Source organism: Lissotriton vulgaris, chromosome 8, assembly GCF_964263255.1.
Source record: "Lissotriton vulgaris chromosome 8, aLisVul1.2, whole genome shotgun sequence".
NCBI lineage: Eukaryota > Metazoa > Chordata > Amphibia > Caudata > Salamandridae > Lissotriton > Lissotriton vulgaris.
In genome coordinates this window covers 1,182,016,478-1,182,038,062 of record NC_141696.1, presented here as the reverse complement: position 1 = coordinate 1,182,038,062, position 21,585 = coordinate 1,182,016,478, and positions in this window count along the sequence as shown.

The window sequence follows — 21,585 nt, the reverse complement described above, 5'->3', positions numbered from 1 at the left end:
AAATCTATCTTCACCTTGTTCCTCATGGTAACAGTCCAACCAGAACTGCCAAGCTAGGTGCCCGATATCCTTCGTTGGATAACATTGGGCATCAGCACTCTGCACCCGGCCACCCTGGTGCCGGCTGAGGGTGCTCTAGGAGTGCATCCTTGACCCTTGGGGGGGGACCCTTGTTCTAACCCCAGAAAACCAACTCCCAAACCTAAGTACTTACCTGTAAACCGATGCGTTAATTTCCTCCCCTATAGGATTGCATTGACTGCTTTTCTGTGAAAAATGTTTTAAATGTGGAGCTGGAAAATTGAATGAAACCTTAAGAAACTATGTACTCACAAAAACTGCTTTACTTACCTTTTATTTAGGAAATGTCCCAGTGTGACATCTATTTTTTTTTTTGAGAAGCAATTGACTTGGAAGTCCTTTAGACCAATTAATTCATGTGTGGTCTTATAGAGCGATTTGTTGCTTAGAGTATTTTTTACTTTTTCCCTTGCATTACGTTGTTATGGATTGTAAATGAACTTGGTGTCAAGATAGGGCACCCCACAATAATTGATGTCTGTTGATGAAATTGTCTCTATGTGATGAATTCTATCTCTATATATTGTTTAATGTTGTAGAATATATATGTTGTTTTGTACAAATTGTAAATATGTATGTATAGTGTTTTCTCTTAGTTGAAACAATACAGAAACATTTAAAAAATAATGAAATAAAATAGGTATGAACAAAGTATACCTTACAAACTCCAATTGATATTGGTTTGTAGTTCTTAAATGTGAGACATGAAAGAAATGTACAGCTAGTAATTCTTTGTATAAGTATCCAGTGTGACATCTAGGCATATTCCGCTGAGTGGAAAAAGTAATCTAGTAAGTATTCAGACAGTAACTGCAAAGTAATTTCAATTGTTTCTGACTAATTAACCTATCTGGATCCATATCAATTACATACAACTGCATTCAACTATGTCATTCCTGCAAAGTATTATTCCACTTACCTGCTCCAAGCCTGGCTTGGTTCTTGAAATAAAATAAAACTAAATAATATTTTTACAAAACAAATTGGTCAGAGTTCAGTTTTTGAGTGTGTGAAATCATCTCTTGCCTGAGTGTGTACGATAAAGGGGAATATCCTGAACAACGACTCCGGAACAACGAGATCCGGAGTCACGCAAGCTGAATAACGACTTGCCCGAACAACGACTCAGCCTTAACCATGCATGTGCATGGTTAAGGCTGATTCTGTCTCGGTTTTTCGCAGGTCGGGTGTGCTCCTTTGTAGGACTAGCATGTCCTTCCTGACTCTGCCATAGAAGCGAATGCAGGTCTGAAATGTCACTCCGGTGCATTCTTCAAAAATGTCATTTTGCGCGGTTGGCCTAAACTCTGCTGCCTGGCTGACATGCAACAAATCAGACGTTCGTATTTGGCTCCATGAGTCAGCGTATCAATTATCACCTATTACACAAGCACAGTTTAGTATTAAATGTTTTTATTGATTTTACAAAAGTTAGCAAACAGTAATGCCATATAAGAATTGCAGATTAGTCCGAGGGCCGACCCACCGAGCGATGTTAAGGAAGGTACAAGCCATCGGCCATGTCATGAGGAAGCAGTCTTATACACAGCAAGCCGCCTACAACCCAACCTGGGCCGGCCGCGTCATAAACACTGTGAGGCTGGAAAGCATCCCGGGGACCCCATTGCGTCCCCTGCCATTTGGAGACATGAAGACATGTTATCCGAGCTAAGGAAGCTTTATGTCCAACAGTCTCTCTTCGAGCACCTTCCTTTTGCCCTACGGCCTAACAGCCACCCCTAGACATCGTCCCTCGGACGCCCCTAATCAACAAAAAGAAGGAAGACCCCCCCTAAACAATCCCAACCCTACCCAGACCCCGACAACCCCTTCCCCCATGTAACCCCACCCCTCCCAACTCCCCCAATCCCGCCCCCTTTGGTCCATGGTCCACCTTTACTCCCGCCGCTGGTCCCTCGCAACCTTCAGTGTCGAAGCAGTTTATTTTTGTCTGTTTCGGTGTCCGTCAGCCTCAACAGTCGGAGATACTTAGGACAAGTCACCTCCGTAAACTCAGAAGCCAGCAAGGATAGGAATGGCCTCCACAGCTCGGCATAGCTTGCCCCCTCCCCTGCCCTAGATAGTGATAGTTTCTCCATGCCCAGAACCATCCAGAGGCGGTGAAGCCAGCCCTGATATGTGGGGATGTGTTTTGATCGCCAAAGCGCCACTACATTCTGTACCGCTGACCCCAACGCGATCGCTATCAGACGACCCCTCCGCGATCACAATGGGTAAGTCAGTGCATTAGGCAACCCTAGGATTACATAGGCGGGAAAGCGGGGAATATCTGTTTTGAAATGTGTGTCTACGTCCACTAAGATCTGGCTCCAGTATTCTTGTAAAAATGGACAGTCCCAGAGTACGTGAACTAACGTGCCAACCTGACCACAGCCGCGCCAACACCGGGGATCCTGTCCACTATCCATTTCATACAGGTGTTCGGGGGTGTAATACCAGTAGGACGTGACCTTCGTAAGCGTGTCTGTAAGTACCATATGGTAGGCCGAGTGCCGCGCTCTATAGTAGACTCCCTCCCACTCCTTGTGAGTTAGGGCTCTCCCCAGCTCCCGCTCCCAGCGCACCCTGCCTGCGTTGTAGGTGTATCTGTGTTTTTGCATGAGCATTTTATAGAGGTCTGAAATCAGTTGTTTATCATTAGTGCGGGAGATCAGCCAATACTCGAATTTTGTCAAGCGTCTGTCCGCCGTGGACCTTACTGCGGTGTTAAGCGCCCAGTGCCTGACCTGAGGGTAGCGAAGCCTCTCAGTTTCTGGTAGGCCGAATTCCTGCCGAAATCGCTGGAAGGGAATGACACCTTCTGGGCCATAGACATGATGGAGTGCGCAACAACCCGCAGGCTTCCAGCGCGCAAAAGATGTCTCGTCCATCCCCGGGTGGAAGTCTGGGTTCCCGATGATGGGGGTGAGGGGAGAAGGGAGGGTGGTGAGTTCTTGGCTAACCCCCACTCGGTCCCAGATCTCCAGAGGTACCCGCATGATGAGGGACGCATAGAGATTGGGAGGCCTGTGTTCCCGTCGCATAAAGGGGATTTCCTGCAGAGTCCGTCCAGCGACGGCCTGGTCTTGAAACAGCCAATGTTTCCCAGATTCCCATCTAACCCATTCCACTAGGAAGCGGAGCTGGGAAGCTTGAAAATACGTTGCCAAGTCTGGCATCCCAATCCCGCCTTGTTCTGGTGCCAGCATGGCGATCCTTCGCTTCAGGCGGGGTTTTCTCCCATTCCATATGAACTGCGACAGTTCCGACTGCATCAGTTTTATCCAGCCTCGTGTGGGCGCAAGGGGAATCGTGCGAAAGAGGTATAGTATTTGGGGAAGAACCGTCATCTTAACAGTGCCACCCTACCCAACCAGGACAGCGGATAATACTTCCATTGTCCCAAATCGCGTCTTATTTTCTGTCGCAGGTTGGAATAGTTGAGTTCTACGGAGGTCTGAAGGGAAGGTGCCAGTTGTATCCCAAGATATGGGACCGCGTCCGTCGTCCACGGCATGGGGAACTCCGCCTGTAAATAGGCAGGTGTGGTGGTTTCTAGTGACAAGTCGAGGGCCACTGATTTAGACATGTTGACTTTGAAGCCTGAGACTTGGCCGAATCGCTCGAGGCCTGCAATTCACACCGGGAGAGAACTCCGGGGGTTAGCGAGCGATATCAGCACATCGTCAGCGTACAGGCTTATGGTGTGAACGTCGCCCCCGAACTTGATTCCCTGCACTTTCGGGTCGGACCGTAGAAGGTGCGCGAGAGGCTCCATATAAAGGGCGAACAATAGGGGGGATAGTGGGCAGCCCTGCCTAGTGCCTCGCTCGATTTCAAACCGGGGAGACGTACAGCCATTGACTCGGACTGCAGCTGAAGGAAATTTGTAGCAGTTAAACACTCTAGTTCGGAATTTGGGCCCTATACCGGCCTTCAGCAGCATCCTTTCCAGATAAGGCCAATGCACCCTATCAAATGCCTTTTCGGCATCGATGGCCAGCATCATAAATTCACCCTCTGTTCGAGCGGCCTTTTCTAGAAGGTGGAAAGCTCTTTTAGTGTTGTCTGAGGTCTGCTGTTCTGGAATAAACCCAGACTGATCCGGGTCGATCAGTCCCCCATGTATGGTCCCAAGCGAGAGGCGAGGATCCCTGTATAAATCTTAAGATCGACATTTAAGAGGGAAATAGGCCTATATGCTCCGCACTCGGCGGGATCCTTACCCGGTTTAGGTATCACCGCGATGGACGCCTCCAGTAGGTCTCTCTGGATCGCTCCCTCCTCAGCGAAGGAGGTAAAGAGTCGGACGAGTAGCGGGGCCACCTGGCCACAAAATGTTTTATAAAAGCTCGCCGGGAAGCCATCCGGACCCGGAGCCTTGCCTAGTTTGAGCCGGGAGATCGCAGAAATCACCTCTTCCGGTCGGATGTCTCTGTCTAAGCAATCGATCTGATCCTGCGTCAATGCCGGCAGGGGGAGAGCTGCTAGGAAATCTGTCTCCGCCTCCGGGTTTGAGGGGTCGGCCGCATACAATTCCGCATAGAATGCACTGAAAGCCTCAGCTATGGCTTGGTCTCCGTTCACTGTGATGCCATCGATCCCTCTTATCTCACGAACCTCCCTGCGCTGCGTGACCTCGCGGAGCTTGTTCGCCAGCAAGCGCCCACATCTGTCCCCGCTCGTGTAATAGGCGTGGCGCAGTCATAAGGCTGCATATTCTGCTCTATCTAGATCGAAGGCTGCGAGTTGTTGGCGGGCAATTTTTAATTGCCTCCATATTCTCGGAGCCCCTGTTCTCCTATGTATCTGTTCCAGTTCCCTGGTCTGCCGTATGAGCTCATCCCTCTTGGATTGTCGTTCCACATTTTCTGCTGTCGAGATAGATATAAATTCACCCCTAAGAACAGCTTTCAGCGCAGCCCACTGTGTAGACAGAGTGGTGTCACCGTTGCTATTATGGGAGAGGTAGTCAGTGATCACGCTCTGGATTTGAGTGACCACCACCTTCCTCTGCAGCAATGAATCTCAGAGGCGCCAAACCCTACGCGAGCGTTGGGCAGCTGGCATGGAAAGGGAGGCCGTGACTGGAGCGTGGTCGGAAAGGGAAGCAGTACCTATGTCGGCTCTAGTGACAAGCGCTTGAGTGGCAGTGGAAACAAGCAGGTAGTCGAGACGCGCATATGTTTTGTGGGCAGCCGAAAAGTATGTGTAATCCCTCTCCCCAGGAAGAAGCGTACGCCATAGATCCACCAACCCTAGATCCTGTAATCTAGCTTTGCCTGCTTCTGTAAGCGCCCCCACCTGTGTAGTGTGTTGACAAGACCTGTCCAGTATGTTGTCAAAAACCAGATTTAATTCCCCGCCCAAAACTAAGTGATGGTCAGTCGTGTCAGTGACATCAGTGAGCGCTCTGTGTAGGAACTGTTCTTGGCCTTCGTTGGGCCCATATATCGAGCCAATCGTAAGAGTCCTGTCCCCCAGTGCAAACCTGCATACTAACAGTCGCCCCTTGGTTTCAGCCAATTTCCCCAACACCTTGCCCCTAAACTTTTGTGCCACCAGGATCGCAACTCCCGCCTTCTTGTCAGGGCACGAGGAAAAGAACTGGTGGGGAAATTTACAAGACCTCAGCCGGTGACAATCCCTGGCCAGAAGGTGCGTTTCCTGCAAGAGGCATATGTCCACCTGAGACTGTTCCAACTGGAGCAAGATCGCTTTGCGCTTGACAAGGTTGTTCAGGCCGCGCACATTCAGCGTTAGGATAACTAGATCATCCATCATCATCTAGAGGTGCAAAACCTCGACCCGCCCCGCATGCCTCCCCGGGAGATCTAAGTCTGGTGTCCCCGAGTCTGTCCCAGCCCACTAACTCCAAAACCCCGGCGCCAGAACCCACCCTACTGACAGTCGAACCATGGACCAAATTCCCTACCACACCCATTCCCCCCCTCCACCCCCCAGAACTGCAAACTGTCATAGTCCCTCATCTAGAGATGAAAAGGAAAAAACCAGCACAGGGTAGTCTTACTAGTCTGTCCGGGAGCACTCTCCCACCGACGGCCATGTGGCCAAAACGGGCAACCAGATCACCAGGTCTCAGCAGGCTCTTCACCCTGTGGGGCCAGTACCGCCATCCGTGGCCACCGCATCCACTACGGCGCGTTGACCCGCTGCAATCTCCGTCGCCGGAGGTTTCTTCACTCGTTTCCGCCGCCGCTCCTGGCTCCACTGGGGCCTGCGCGCCTCCGTCTCGGGTGTGGTTCCCGAGGCCTCGGTGCCTTCCTCGGGTGTTTCTATTCCTAACAGAGTGCAGGCCTCCGAGACCGACCGGAGCTGGTACTGTTTGTTCTCCAGTCTGAAGATGAGATGGAAGGGGTGACCCCAACTGTATGGGATATTGTTCTGTTGGAGATACGATGTGACGGGTTTGAAAAGACGGCGTTTGTGCAGCATGAGGGCCGCCAAATCTTGGTACAGCAGCGGCGACGTGCCCTGAAATGCGATCGGGTGTTTCTGACGTGCCCTCTTGTAGTATCTCTTCTTTGGTGCGGTAGTCTTGGACACAAACCAGTATGTCCGGGGGTGGCGCCGTCGCCGCACGGGGCAGCCCGGTCCTATGTGCCCTGTCTAGTTGGAGGGGTGAGTCTAATGGCCGCCCTAACACGTGGTTGAAAAGTTCTCTAGCATAGCGAAACGCGTCTTGGGTCGCCTCGGACGTGGCCACGTTGCGAATGCGAATGTTATGGCGTCTGGAGCGGTTCTCCAGGTCTTCCAAGTGGAGCTGAAGGTCCACCTGCTGGTCGTGCAGACGGATGATTTCTTGCTGTTGGGCCGCGAGTTCAGTGTCTTTATCGTCGCTTTTAGTCTCCAGGTCTGAAACCCTTTCCCCTATGCCGTCCATCTCACGCCGCACTTCTCTGATTTCGCTGGTAAATTCTGTCTTAAAGGTCTGAATATCGTCCCGCATGGACGCAAAAAGGGATTCCAGAAAGGCCTTTGTGATGGGCTCCGACCCGCAATCGGTGTTTTGTTCCATCTTCTTCGGGGTCGGGACCACTGTGTCGTTTTCGCGAACAGCTCCTTCACAGTTTTGCCCCGGGGGGGCCTGCCCGTAGACATCACGCAGCCCCGGTAATCGATCCACCTGGCGGTCCCGCGTTCTTCAGCAAGTCCGTCAGGACCTCCTTCTCACCGTGCCTGCAAGGCGACTCCGGATCTCCGCGGGGCCAATGCACCCTGTCCGCCAAACTTAGCGCGGGCCCCTCCCTCTGGCTTGCCTGCACTCGGGTTCAACCGTCTTCTTGGGCCCTGGCGGGCCCCGCAACAACCAGCCACCTCCGCTCACTCCTGGTAGGCCACACCTGTCCCCTGGCTGTCTGGCCGCTGCTCTATGCGCTGTCTGCGGGGTCCTCCTCACCGCTGTAGAGCCCCTATGCCAGTGATCGCTCGACCTCAGTCCTCCAGAACGGGGAGCGCAGCCCCCAGCCGCTAAATGTCCAACAGCCCCACTGGTGCCTCCGACCTCACACAGCTAGGCACTGCACTGCGTCGCAGTCCTCCCCAAGCCAGCAGGGCCTAGGCCTCGCTCGTCTCTGTCGAGGCGTCACCCACACCGCCGGGCCGACCTGCCCATCGAAGGCGCCCCTCTCTTCCCAGGGCGGCCACTGCCACACTGATCCCGGACTCACGGAGCCTCCGTTCATGTGTCGTGCTCCAGGCCTTACTTCCGCCGCCCGTCCCCTCCGGTCTCCGGGCCTCCCGGCGCCTCCTGATGGCTCCGCCGTACCCGGGACCTCCGTGGCGATGCCTCCTCTCGTGCGTCCGCCTCCACCGTTGCCGCAGGTCTCCGCTCCGCACTCCGGCGATCGCCCAAGGCGTGTGCTGCAGACGACACCACGGCCGCCGGGACAGGGGTCCTCCGCTCGCCTGCACACTGACGCGGGAGCTGGCCTCACTTTCGGCCCTGCGGGGGATGGGCGCCTCGCGCTCTCGGGGCTCTAGGCTGCCTGATGCATGGAGCGCCTCGCGTCCGCCGAGCTCCCTAGACCCGTTCCGCTGTGTACTCGGTTCCGGCAGTCCTCAGCCCAACACCGTGGACCAGGGTGCGCCAGAACCTGTGCTGAAAACGGCCGCCAGCGGGAGCAGTGGAAACACACGTCCGCTCACTCCGCCATCTTGGCCACGCCCCACACACACAAGCACAGTTTAAAGAGGAATTAGCCCCCCGCCGAAATTTCACTCTAGTTGCGCATCTGAGTGCATTCATCATTCTCACACCACAAATTCCATAACAGACGTTATATGCCCTGATCTTAAACTACACACAACAGCAGCGGCGACGTGCCCTGAAATGCGATCGGGTGTTTCTGACGTGCCCTCTGTAGTATCTCTTCTTTGGTGCGGTAGTCTTGGACACAAACCAGTATGTCCGGGGGTGGCGCCGCCGCCGCACGGGGCAGCCCGGTCCTATGTGCCCTGTCTAGTTGGAGGGGTGAGTCTAATGGCCGCCCTAGCACGTGGTTGAAAAGTTCTCTAGCATAGCGAAACGCGTCTTGGGTGGCCTCGGACGTGGCCACGTTGCGAATGCGAATGTTATGGCGTCTGGAGCGGTTCTCCAGGTCTTCCAAGTGGAGCTGAAGGTCCACCTGCTGGTCGTGCAGACGGATGATTTCTTGCTGTTGGGCCGCGAGTTCAGTGTCTTTATCGTCGCTTTTAGTCTCCAGGTCTGCAACCCTTTCCCCTATGCCGTCCATCTCACGCCGCACTTCTCTGATTTCGCTGGTAAATTCTGTCTTAAAGGTCTGAATATCGTCCCGCAGGGACGCAAAAAGGGATTCCAGAAAGGCCTTTGTGATGGGCTCCGACCCGCAATCGGTGTTTTGTTCCATCTTCTTCGGGGTCGGGACCACTGTGTCGTTTTCGCGAACAGCTCCTTCACAGTTTTGCCCCGGGGGGGCCTGCCCGTAGACATCACGCAGCCCCGGTAATCGATCCACCTGGCGGTCCCGCGTTCCTCAGCAAGTCCGTCAGGACTTCCTTCTCACCGTGCCTGCAAGGCGACTCCGGATCTCCGCGGGGCCAATGCACCCTGTCCGCCAAACTTAGCGCGGGCCCCTCCCTCTGGCTTGCCTGCACTCGGGTTCGACCGTCTTCTTGGGCCCTGGCGGGCCCCGCAACAACCAGCCACCTCCGCTCACTCCTGGTAGGCCACACCTGTCCCCTGGCTGTCTGGCCGCTGCTCTATGCACTGTCTGCGGGGTCCTCCTCACCGCTGTAGAGCCCCTATGCCAGTGATCGCTCGACCTCAGTCCTCCAGAACGGGGAGCGCAGCCCCCAGCCGCTAAATGGCCAACAGCCCCACTGGTGCCCCCGACCTCACACAGCTAGGCACTGCACTGCGTCGCAGTCCTCCCCAAGCCAGCAGGGCCTAGGCCTCGCTCGTCTCTGTCGAGGCGTCACCCACACCGCCGGGCCGACCTGCCCGTCGAAGGCGCCCCTCTCTTCCCAGGGCGGCCACTGCCACACTGATCCCGGACTCACGGAGCCGCTGCACGGAGCCTCCGTTCATGTGTCGTGCTCCAGGCCTTGCTTCCGCCGCCCGTCCCCTCCGGTCTCCGGGCCTCCCGGCGCCTCCCGATGGCTCCGCCGTACCCTGGACCTCCGCGGCGATGCCTCCTCTCGTGCGTCCGCCTCCACCGTTGCCGCAGGTCTCCGCTCCGCACTCCGGCGATCGCCCAAGGCGTGTGCTGCAGACGACACCACGGCCGCCGGGACAGGGGTCCTCCGCTCGCCTGCACACTGACGCGGGAGCCGACCTCACTTTCGGCATGCATGGAGCGCCTCGCGTCCGCCGAGCTCCCTAGACCCGTTCCGCTGTGTACTCGGTTCCGGCAGTCCTCAGCCCAACACCGTGGACCAGGGTGCGTCAGAACCGGTGCTGAAAACGGCCGCCGGCGGAAGCAGTGGAAACACACGTCCGCTCACTCCGCCATCTTGGCCACGCCCCACACACACAAGCACAGTTTAAAGAGGAATTAGCCCCCCGCCGAAATTTCACTCTAGTTGCGCATCTGAGTGCATTCATCATTCTCACACCACAAATTCCATAACAGACGTTATATGCACTGATCTTAAACTACACACAACACTGACACATTTGTTTACACGTGTAGTACAACTTAAAGAGCTGCAATAGTGTGAACTCACTGCACTTTCAATCCATTATTTGTGATTTTCAGTTCACCCCAACTCCAAGTTCTTAATCACAATAGATGATTCTGCCCTCATGCTGATAATAAATAAGCGCTCATTCTGTGATCAAGAGACATGAAAAAGAAAACGACCACTAGATGGCAGGCTAGCATTCTGCATGATCGAACTTTAACATCATACCATGAACTTTATAATGTGCGCTCCAAACAGTTGAAGCTCCAGATAAGTAATCAGACACAAGGAAGTGGGGGAGGTGATGCTGTGATAGGTCGACCTAGTGACAGGCGATGCACTAGCATACACCGGCAATGTAGCATCACGTGTCACGATTGCAGTACGTGCAGGCATGGCTTGTGTGTGGGTGATTGTGCTTATTTTTAGGGTGGGTGGAATTGGTATTTAAGGAGTGGGGGGGATCGGCTTACTAGTTGGAAAACATTTTTTTATACCATGCATTCCTTTACCATGAAAGATTGTGGTAAATGAATGTGTGGGAAAAAAATTGTGGTTTCGACTGGGTCGTGGTTATGACCTCGTTGTTAGGGAAATCGTGGTTGGGGAACTCGTTGTTCAAACATACAACCTACAATAAATGCTTAACACTACCCTCTATAAAGCCTTACTGCTCGCCCACACTACTACAAATAGAGAGTAAGGTATTATCTATATTTACCTCTGCCTACCTTTGAGGATCTATTGGACTCTGTGTATACCTTACTTTGGCATACTAGATACAGAGTTAGCTTCTTACAAATACTACCAGTTGGTATGGGCCCTCTTCCTTCAACTGTGCTAATACCATTCCTATGCCATTCTCTGAAGCATCCGTCTGCACGATTAATTCCTTGGAGAAGTCAGGAACCTTGAGTACAGGTGCTGTACACATGGCCTTCTTGACGGTATTCAAGTCTTCATGACAGGCCCGTGCCCAGATCGCCAATCTGAGCTGTTTCTTCAATGTCACCTCTGTTACCAGAGCAACAATGGTGCCTTATCCCTTAACAAATTTAGGAGAGAGGAGTTGGTCCAACGGCTAGGGCGGTCGGCCTCAAATTTGGGGAACTTGGTTCGAGTCTCGGCAATGAAGCTGAACATCCTGTGATTCTGGACAAATCACTTAATCTCCCCGTCCCTAACAAAAATGAATGTGTTCTCATGTAATGCAACTGGTGCTATGTAAAGCGCTCTGATACCCGATTCAGGTCAAGTTTGCGCTATATAAAACTCTGTTAAAAAAATCATTCTTTTGTAGTATCCTGTGAGGCCTAGGAAGGTAATCACCTCAGTCTGTGTTTTAGGTGGTTGCCAGGTCATGATAGTCCCAATCTTAGTTTGGAGAGGATGACCTTGCCCCCGTTCAGCGGTGGCCCAGACACACCAGATAGACCCTACCCTATCTCGCACTTACTGACCTTGATAGTCAGGCCTGCCTGTTGCAGAGCCTGAATCACCCTCCTGGAGATGTTGCAAGTGCTCCTCCTAGTTGGAGATATAGATCGTAAAGTCGTCCAGATCAGTGGCACAGAAGACCTCCTTTCCAGCTAGGATGCTGCTAGCCAATCTCTTGAAGGTGGCAGGGCATTCTACAGGCCAAAGGGCATCACCCGAAATTGGAAGTGACCCTCTAAGGTTGAGAGTTCTGACCTCTCTTTTGCTCCTTCAGTCAGAACAACTTGCCAGCACCCTGATGCCAAATCAAAAGTACTGAGGAATTTGGCAGTGTCCAGCCTGTCAATGAACTCATCAGCTGAGGGGATGGGGTATGCATCAGTCCTGGTGACTTAATTGAGACCCCTGTACTTCATGCAGAACCTACGTTCAGGGGTTGCGCCCAGTGGGGCAGCCGTTGATACTCGCACCACAGGGCTGGACCAGGGACTGTTGGAGGGCTCAATCACCCCTAACACCAGCATCTTGGAGACCTCCTTGATGCTGACTCCCACTCTGTCTGACAATCTGCACATGTTGATCTTTACAGGTAGGGTGTCCCCAGCATTCAGATCATGGACGCACATGTGTGTGTGTGTGTGAGTCCCGGTGTGAGGGAGAAAAGAGAGGTAAACTGCCCCAATAACTGATAGCAGTCATTCTCATGCTCTGGGGCCAGGGTAGAAGAGAGAAGAACACCTTCTACTGACCCATTGTGCTCCTGGAAAGAGGAGGTCAGGGAGAGGCCCGCTCTCCTCTTCCACACCTTCATCTTTCACCAGGAGCATGCCCACTTCATACCTATCAAACTGTGGCTGAAGGCGATTCATGTGGAGCACGCTTAAAGGGTTCCTAGGGTTTGAAGATCTACCAGGTAGGAGACTTCTCTTTTTGCTCTTTCACATCATATGGGCCCGCCCAGCAATCCTGGGGAGCTCTGGACTCTGGCCGGCTGGTCATACTAGAGCATTATAACCTCTTGACAAGAGCATCTTAACCTTTTGACTGGCCTCAAGGTTACGTTTTACATTTTCCAGAAGCAGTGCATTTGGTTGCGGAGGGCCAGCATGTAGATGACCACATCCTGGGGAGGTTTCCTGGGAGCTTGCTCCCACCCCTCCCTTCAAAGCTCATACATACCCTAAGAGGGGGGTCATAGAGGAGTTCAAAGGGGCCAATAACTAATTGTTTCTGTGGCACCTCCCTGTAGGAAAAGACAAGGCATAGATGGAGGATGTCCCACTCATGCCTCATGGGCTCAGGAAGGCCCATTATCATGTCTTTCAAGGTCTTGTTGAATCTCTCCACAAGACCATTGATTTGGAGCTGATAGGGTATAGCACACTCATCCCACTTGGACTGCATTTACACTGACATGAAGGCAGTACCTCAGTCAGACACTACCTCCCTAGGGAACCCCACACAGGTAAAAATCCCTATCGGAGTTCTAGCCACTCATCAGGGTTCTGGCCAACACAGGTACAGTCACGGACCTCAGAGAGATGACCTCTGGCTAGTGGTGGTATTTTCCACCAAAACGAGCACAAACCTGTTGTTAAAGTATGTCTTGGGGTCTAAGGTCCAAGGGTCCAATAATGTTGATGCCTACCCTTTCAAAGGGAGTTTCAACAACAGGTAGTGGAGTCAGGGGAGCTTTGTGCTTTTTCCCTGACTTCCCACTGGCCTGGCTGGTTGGGCAGGACGTACAGTATTCAGCTGAGGCCGTCTTCATCAAGGGATAATAAAAGTGTGCAGAAAGCCTGGTGAAGGTTTTGTCTTGCCCTGGGTGTCCTGCCAGAGCTATATGATGAGCCAAACCTAGTAGGAAGGTCCTGGAACACTGGGGGACCACAGCATGTGGGCTTACCCAGAACCAGGACCCTTAGGCTCGCCATATAGGAGGTTATTCTCAAAATAGATCAGGTGATCTCCAGAGGTGTCACCTTCTGCCTGGGCTTGGGCTTGCTCCCTCAAGAGTGGAACAGTCTCTCTGCATCTTGCAGAACTGGTGGGGCCACCCTTAACTTGCCAACCAACAAGCTCAGACAGGTCACAAAGGGTGTCAATGTGCTCCCCAGTTGTTTCGGGCCTCCTCCTCAGGTGCCCCGTCAACCTCGACCATGGGGAATTCAGGGGCTGGTTTTTCACACCCTACCTCTCTCTTTCATGGCAGTAGTCTGGGCCATTGTTTTAGGCTGCAGACACCCTTGACTCCCTTCACAGGCAGGCATAGGCCGTGTGATCATACAGACCCATTCAGGCAATCCCAAAATCTCCAAGTGAGACCTGAGCTCTACTCCCCTCTAGATAGTGTGCTCCATATCATTGCCTAACAAACCATTTACAGGCATGGAAGGGCTCACAGCTACTTTCAGAGAACCTGAGATCACCCCCCACATTCAAAGAGAACCAGAGCTATTGGTAGATCGCTCTCAAGATTGTCAGCGATTATGACTTGGTGGAATGTGTTAGGAAGGACCTGCTCTGATGACACCTGCTGATTCTTCACAGGAGTCATACTGGTTTATGTGTCTCTCAGAGCCTCCAACAGTTGGCAATTAATGGTGAGCCACTGCCAGTACTTCAAAGTATTTTCAGGCAAATGGGCATTTGGCAGTACTTTTGAGGGGTCAGCCCAAACTTTACAATTAAAATAGCCTTCGTTGATTTGGTCCCCAACCTTTATAATCAGAAGTGTGCTTGCAGGTGTGGTTTTAAGATCCAATATGTAGAGAGATAATTTGGGAAATCAAAAATGCCAATCGGGGAGAATTTGAAATTGAAATTGGTCCTAGGTGTGGAATGGTAGTGTATACCAAATCACTGAATGGCACTGCACAAACACCTAATCTCACCGCTGATCACCATTGTTAGAAATTGGGCTACTGGATGACAGGGGCATGGGACTTGGTCAAGCAGGAACCACAATTCTAGTCACGTGAGAAGTAGGCTACACTAAATTAACCTATGCTCAACCTCTGGCAGCTTGGCACAGAGTAGTCAGGTCTAACTTTAGAGGCAATGTTAAAAGTATTTGTGCAACACTACTTACAGTAAAATGGTGATAACGCCAAATGATCCCTTACCAGTTTAGAAAGTTAGCTCTGAACAAAAACAACAAATATCCAATTAGTAGACTCGGTGATATCAAAATGTAAAATGTATAGTAGAAAATAACAGCAAGAAGCAAAAAGCACCATTGAGGATATCTGGTCACGTCCGGCCGGGACAAAGTCACCAGTTTAGGCTGACCATAGTGGTGCACGGGCGAGCTAAGAAATCCACCAGGAGACTGTTCAGATATTTCTCTACCACTGTCCACAGAAAGGGAATGAGAGAAATGGGTCGATCGCTATCAGGTAGGAAGGGACTAGAATAGATTTTTATTAAAGCTGGATGACTTTAGCAAGTTTCCACCCAGCACGCACCACCGCAGTGGACAAAGAAAGGTTAGTTAGGGTCACAAAGATGGGGATAAGAATCTCCTCAGCTTTATGTATCAGATCTGGTTTAATCGGATCATCGGGGGAGCCCTACTTTACTGTACACATAAGGGCTTTGAAGGAAGCGTTATCAAGCTGTTCGAATTCCACCATCTTGAACCCCTGTGACAAGTCTTTGATGTCAGGCATCCAGAACTGGAACTGGGGTTGTCACTTAAAAAGTGTGTTTAAATATCATTAACATTTAAATGTAATGCATGTGTGCTGTGAACACAATAAACAACAACAAAATAAAAAAGCTTTGGGCAAGTCAACAGATCTGGAGTAGGCTGCCAGTCTTTTGGCTTTTTCAATGCTTATTTTGTTTTCTCATGGCTTCTCTAAAACTTTATTGATAAGGGAGCAGCCAGGCCAAAACGAATTTAAAAAATTGCCTAAAAGGAAAAACATTTTGGTTTTAAAATGCACTCATAGTAGTCCCTGGCACTGAGGATAACTACTTTGTCTGTGCATGTACTCCCTGTGAAAGAGCGGAATGCTGTCATTCATCGATAACTTAGCCAGTGGCTGAAGTGGGCTGAACCATTACCTCATGTTGTATGTTGTAGTGGACAGAAGACTATATGAATGACATAATAAGAGACCAATGGGCGAGAAAGGCTGACTGAAAGACCCTATAATTGAGACTATAATAAATATAATTTTTATAAAATCAAAAGGCCTTGGATAATCAGACCTAACAATAATAAAAACAAGCACTGGCGTTGCCAATAGGTTTCGCATTGGAAAGTTGGAGCTATTGGCTTTGTAAATTACATTGTATATTTATATATTGTTATTAACAATGCCAATAACGATATATAAATATAAAATGTCATTTACAAAACCAATAGCTCCAACTTTCCAAATGCGAAACCTATTGGCAACGCCAGTGCTTGTTGAAGGACGAGGCGGTGACATCACTTAAAGCGCCCAGCCAGCTGGAGAACAAGATGGCCGCCTGCAAAAGGACCTCCCCTGCAGGGCTTGGTAACACAGATCCTCATAGTTGTAGTGCGTTATCTTTGCTCAGCAAAACATTCCAGTAGATTTAGCTGTATAGAACAAGGATTAATGTGTCATGGGAGTGCGTTCTATTGAAGCAATTGCTCCCACTCTGATCTTGACAAGTGTTTATATGTACCTTTTTTTATCACTCCCAAGCGTGTCATGCTTGCCTCTAAAAACAATTTGAAAATGTTTATTAGTACACAAAGACGACTTCTTGTTTGAACCGGGTTTTGTACTGATTACGCTCCCCTTCGCTGGTTCTTGGCGTATCTCATCCCATGCCGAAGCTGCCACGCTTACTGGCATGATTCATTGGAGGTTAATTAAATCCATCTTCAAAACAACGAGGGGCCAATGAGCCATATCCTCGTTGCAATAGTAAATTAAATGATGCAATTGTTTCTAACTCCACCATCCAAAGGGGGCGGAGGGAGGGAGGAGGGCAAAGTAAATGAACAGCTCCCGGGCCGCACGCCGCGCGCCCCCAGAGAGCCAAGTAGCATGTGGCCATAAACCTGCTTTTAATTTGCGGCTGCAACACAAGATTATGCCGTTATCAGCTGCCGGGCCGCCGCGACGTGAAAAATTACTCTCTCTGAAAATAAAGACGACTCAATTCCAAACACGAATTAGCAGCGCATCCCTGTTTCAAATGTAAATTAGTACAAACAGGGTGACAAAGCAGGACTGGAAAAAAATGTTGCTTTGATCGAAAGTTGGCGCTGCGCATAGAGCAAAGAAAGCATGCAGAAATCAAATGCTCGTGTTTTTCGTAGCGGCCCTCGGCGTCATTAGACTAATTAATAATGCCGTCAATAAACTCTGCGCTGCCGCTGTCATTGTTCACACTGTATGTTTTATGCCCTGCGTGGCCGTCGCTGATGGCAGCTGTGGGACTTAGCTGGCACGGAATGACAAAGAGTGACAGCCGTACCAGGAGTGCCTGTCTCTGCTTGGCCCTGGCTGGGAATGGCGGCTGCCACACCTTCCATTCATCACCTAGCTGACAGTGATTGTGACGGATGGGCTTGTTGGAAGCTTGCAGACCTTAAATTGCCCGCTGCTTGCCACTCAGAGGTACGTCTACTCCCAGCTGAACTGGGGCTATTAGATGCTTCTTTTCTGCGAGTAATCAGGAGGACTAACTAATTTATCACATAGATTACGAGATTTAAATCAATTAGAGGTCAGAACCAAATGACACCGGAGTAAGCTAATAGAGACACATAAAGTTTACGCAATGCACGACAGCAGGACAAGAAGGACATACTGTCATATAGTTATTTTTTTCTCCCCGACACAATAGTAAAAACAAGTCAGGCCCGGGCCGTGCTGTGATTGGCTGACGTCACGGGGGTGTCCCGGGCCGGCAGCCAATCACAGCGCGGCCCGGGAAATGACGTCACGGGGGTGTCCCGGGCCTGCAGCCAATCACAGCGCGGCCCGGGACACACGGCAACAAGGGGCGGGGCTTAAAAAAAGACCCAGAAACGCCCCCGAATCGCGTTTTCACTGGAAAACGTGATTGACGGCCAATCTCTTCCAATGGCTAGCCTCCATTTATGGAGCTAGCCAATGGAAGAAGGGCGGATTCAAGTCCCCCATAATGTAAACAATAGCTTTCGCCTGGGCTTAGCCCTGCTTCGCAGTGCTACGGCCAGGTCGAAACCTAACAAGAAAATATACTTTTCATGGCCCAGTCATACCACGCAGTACAGTGTCATGCAACTAGCAGTGCAAGGGAGCCACAACACACGTGTCCCCAACGTTACCCATGTTCTAGTGGCGATGGAAATTATATAAATGGACTGCGTCAGATAAAAGAGTTTCATCACCCATCCTAACTTGGCTCCCAGGTCAGCACAAGACAGGATAAGAACCTAATAATCAAAGCAAGAATAATCACCGTGATGCAGCCGTGGGGAGGGGGCCCAAAGGATGCAGAAGTTGGCAAAAGCGGGAACAGAAAGATAAATTATTAAAATGGCTAAATCAAAAAAACGTATGACACAAATGGAGTGAGAAAACGAAGGAAGAAACTGAGTATGGGCTATAAAACAGATTAAACATAAAGGAAGGACAAGAGGATGATCAAATGAAAAAAGGAACAAAAAAATTAATGTGAATATGGAATAGGGAAATATGAAAATAAAATAAAATATGATTTTAAAGAATAGAGAGAAAAAAATGTATATAAATAGATTATGATCAAATGAATTCCCACAAAAAGAACTGCAGTTGCTCAAAACTGCGTGCATACTGATAAACCATGAAGTGCACGATCTTCTCAACCTAATATGAACTTTTTTTGACTTGTAGTTATTTTGGTTGTTAATTTACTTATTCATATACTAACTATTGCGCGACCTCCTCTGATTTGCCTGTACATGAATTGTGACCTTCTGTCCTGAATTTTTGTACTGAATTTTAACCCGATGTCCTGAATGTTCACACCCACCATCCTGAATATGCACCCATGCCAGTTGGTCACCCTAATCATTCCTCTTTCACGCGCACTCCAGACATGTCAGTCATTCCCTGGTCTTATCTCCTGGTGTTCGAGGTGGCAAAATGTTCACGTTTATTCCAACCATGCGTATATATGAGACATTAGCGCCTCCTTCCGGCACAGGTTGTAAAGAGCTGGGCCAGTACTTTTCAATCAGAGACTTTACACATTCGTCCTTCAGCAAAGACGCGCACTGTGCTTCCTGCAGGAGACGAGGAGCAGTTTTCAATGTTAACAATTAGACCCACATAAACCGCATCTACGGACGCACTAAGGACGACCTAACCGAGCGGCCAGCATTGCACAGGGTTCGAACTACAGGTCTCCTGAAGCGAGACTCGAAGGCTGGCCCCTTCTGTTCACTATAATATTCACCGTATGAGACCAAGTACGTTTGTATTTATATCAATACAAACATTTCTTAAAAGGTATAACGCGGTTTACTGGACTAGGGGAGAAACTGGACAGAGATGCGGATATGTCCCAGTAAAAATCATTTAACTTGTACAATGTAAGGAAAGGGCGCCATGCAAGCAAGTTGTGAGAATAAGACGTACAATTAAAATGTAATTGATTTTAAACGAAGACTAAAAACAACCACGTTTGACATACGCTTGAAAGGCGCGTGCCTTCCCAGCGGCACCAGAAGCAGAATCCTGTGAATGGAACACTTATGACCTAACAGGCGCTCCAATGCGATGTCACGAGGCGCAGAGTAAATGCAGGGGGGAGGCCGTCACGGCAGCGGAGAGAAAAGGAGAGACCACTGTTGGGGAAGTATATCGGGTAGGATTGGATCTTATTCAGGTTAATCACAGGATCATTTTGTGACAAAAAAGTTAAATTATCTCAATAAAATGCACAATAACCGTGCCTTGCCTGCTCCCCCTGTTGAACTGAAACACATGGTATCACCCACACAGCAGCGATGTATGATGACACGCTGAAAAGCCTCGATTGTGACGTGTCCTTGGTATAAGAGGCTGGTAACCAGGCAGCTGCAGCATTACACTCGGGGACACCGGACGGAGAGGACCGCTGCTGGCGGCTGGAGCTCGGGGCAGGGAGAGGCCGAAGCTGCGGGGGCTGAGCAGGCTCCGAAAAGGAAGGGGAGCCCTCCGTCCCTCTTCCTTCCTTTCCCTCCCTCCCTCCCTCCCCCTTCCTTCTCTATATTTCTTCTCCTCTACCCTTCATTCTTCTACCCTTTCCTCTCCTGACCCCGCCTCCCATCCAATGCCCTTCCCTTCCACTCTACCCTATCTCTTATAACCGTTCCCCTTCCCTCCCGTCTCCTTTCTTCCCTTTCATTCCTTTTCCTCTATATCCCTTTGCTATTTCTCATCGCTTCCCTTGACTATCTCCTCTTCACTTCCCTTCCCTAACTCTCCTCTCATCTCCCCTTCCTTTCCAATTTCTTCTAGCCCCTTCTGTTCTCTTTTCCTTCTCATAATTTCCCTTCAAATGTCCTTCCCCTTCCTTCTCTGCATCGCCTCTCCCTTACCTTTCTTCCCCTTCCTTCCTCTCCCCTCCACTCGCCTTCCTTCCTACCCTTTCTCTTTTATCCTTTCCCCTTCCATCCTCTTCATCTCCTTCGCTTCTCCTCCATTTGCTTCACTTCCCTTTCCATTTCCCTTCAATTCCCTTCCCTTTCTTCTCCCTCTCTCCTCCACTCTCCCTCCCCTTCCTCTTAACCCTCCCTTTCATTGCCTTTCCTCTTACTTCCATCCATTTCCATCTCCCCTTCCATTTCATTCCCTTCCCTATCTCTCCATTACTTCCTTATCTCTCCTTCCTCTACCATTCCCTCCCCTTCTTACCTTCCCCTCACTTTCTTCCTTACATATTGCTTGTCTCTTCTTTAGGCCTCTTGCCTATCTCTCTTTTCCTCTCCTCACCTTCAATTTCCATCCCTTCCCCTGTTCCATATCCTTTCCTTACCCGTCCCTTTCCCCCCCGGCCTCTCCATTCCCTATCTCTTGGCTTATCTTCTCTTGCCTCTCCTTCCCTTCTGTCCTTCCCATCTCTCCTCCCCTCCACTCTCCCCTCCATTCATTTCCTTTACCCTTCCCCTACCCTTCTCTAGCTTATCTCTCCCCTCACTTCCCCCCTCCTTCCCTTCTGTTCCTTCCTTCCCTATCTCTCCTCTCCCCTTCCCTTTATGCCTTTACCTTGCTCTCCTCTCCCTTTCCCAAACATTCTTTGCTTTTCTATCCCTTCCCTTTCACCCCCCTACCCCTCCCTTCGATATCTCTCCCTTAACCTTCCCTTTCCATTCCCTCCCATGTCCTTTCCCTTCCTTCTGTCTCTGCTTTTCTTTGCCCTTCCCTTTTCTCCCCTCGCCTTCCCACCATCCCCCTTTCCTTCCTTGCTACCCCAATTTTTGTATCATATCCCATTCTCTACCCTTCCTCCGCTCTCTTTCCCATCACGTACCTTCGCTGTCTCAACTCTCCCCTTTCCTTCACCTCACTCCCCATTTCTTAATCCCTATCCCCTCCCTGCATCTTCCATTTCCTTGTCTCCCCTACGCTTCACATTCCTTTCCATCCCTCTTCCCTTCCCTTTCCTGTCCCTTCCGTATAGCTCCTCTCCCTTCTAACACTTTCCTTCTCTTCCACTGCTTATGTATCCTCTCCTTTCCTTTCCTCTTCCCTTTTATCTATTTCCCTCATTGCCTCTCCTCTCCCATCTGCTCTCCTAACCTTCCCGTCCACTATCCCCTTTTCTTCTCTTCTCTATCTTTCCTGTTCGCGTCCCCATATCTCTCCTTCCCTCCCTTGCCTTCTCTATCCCCTTAGCTATGTCTCCTATCTTCTCCCGTTTACCTTCCCCTGCATCCCTTCTCTCCTGCTCTTCTCT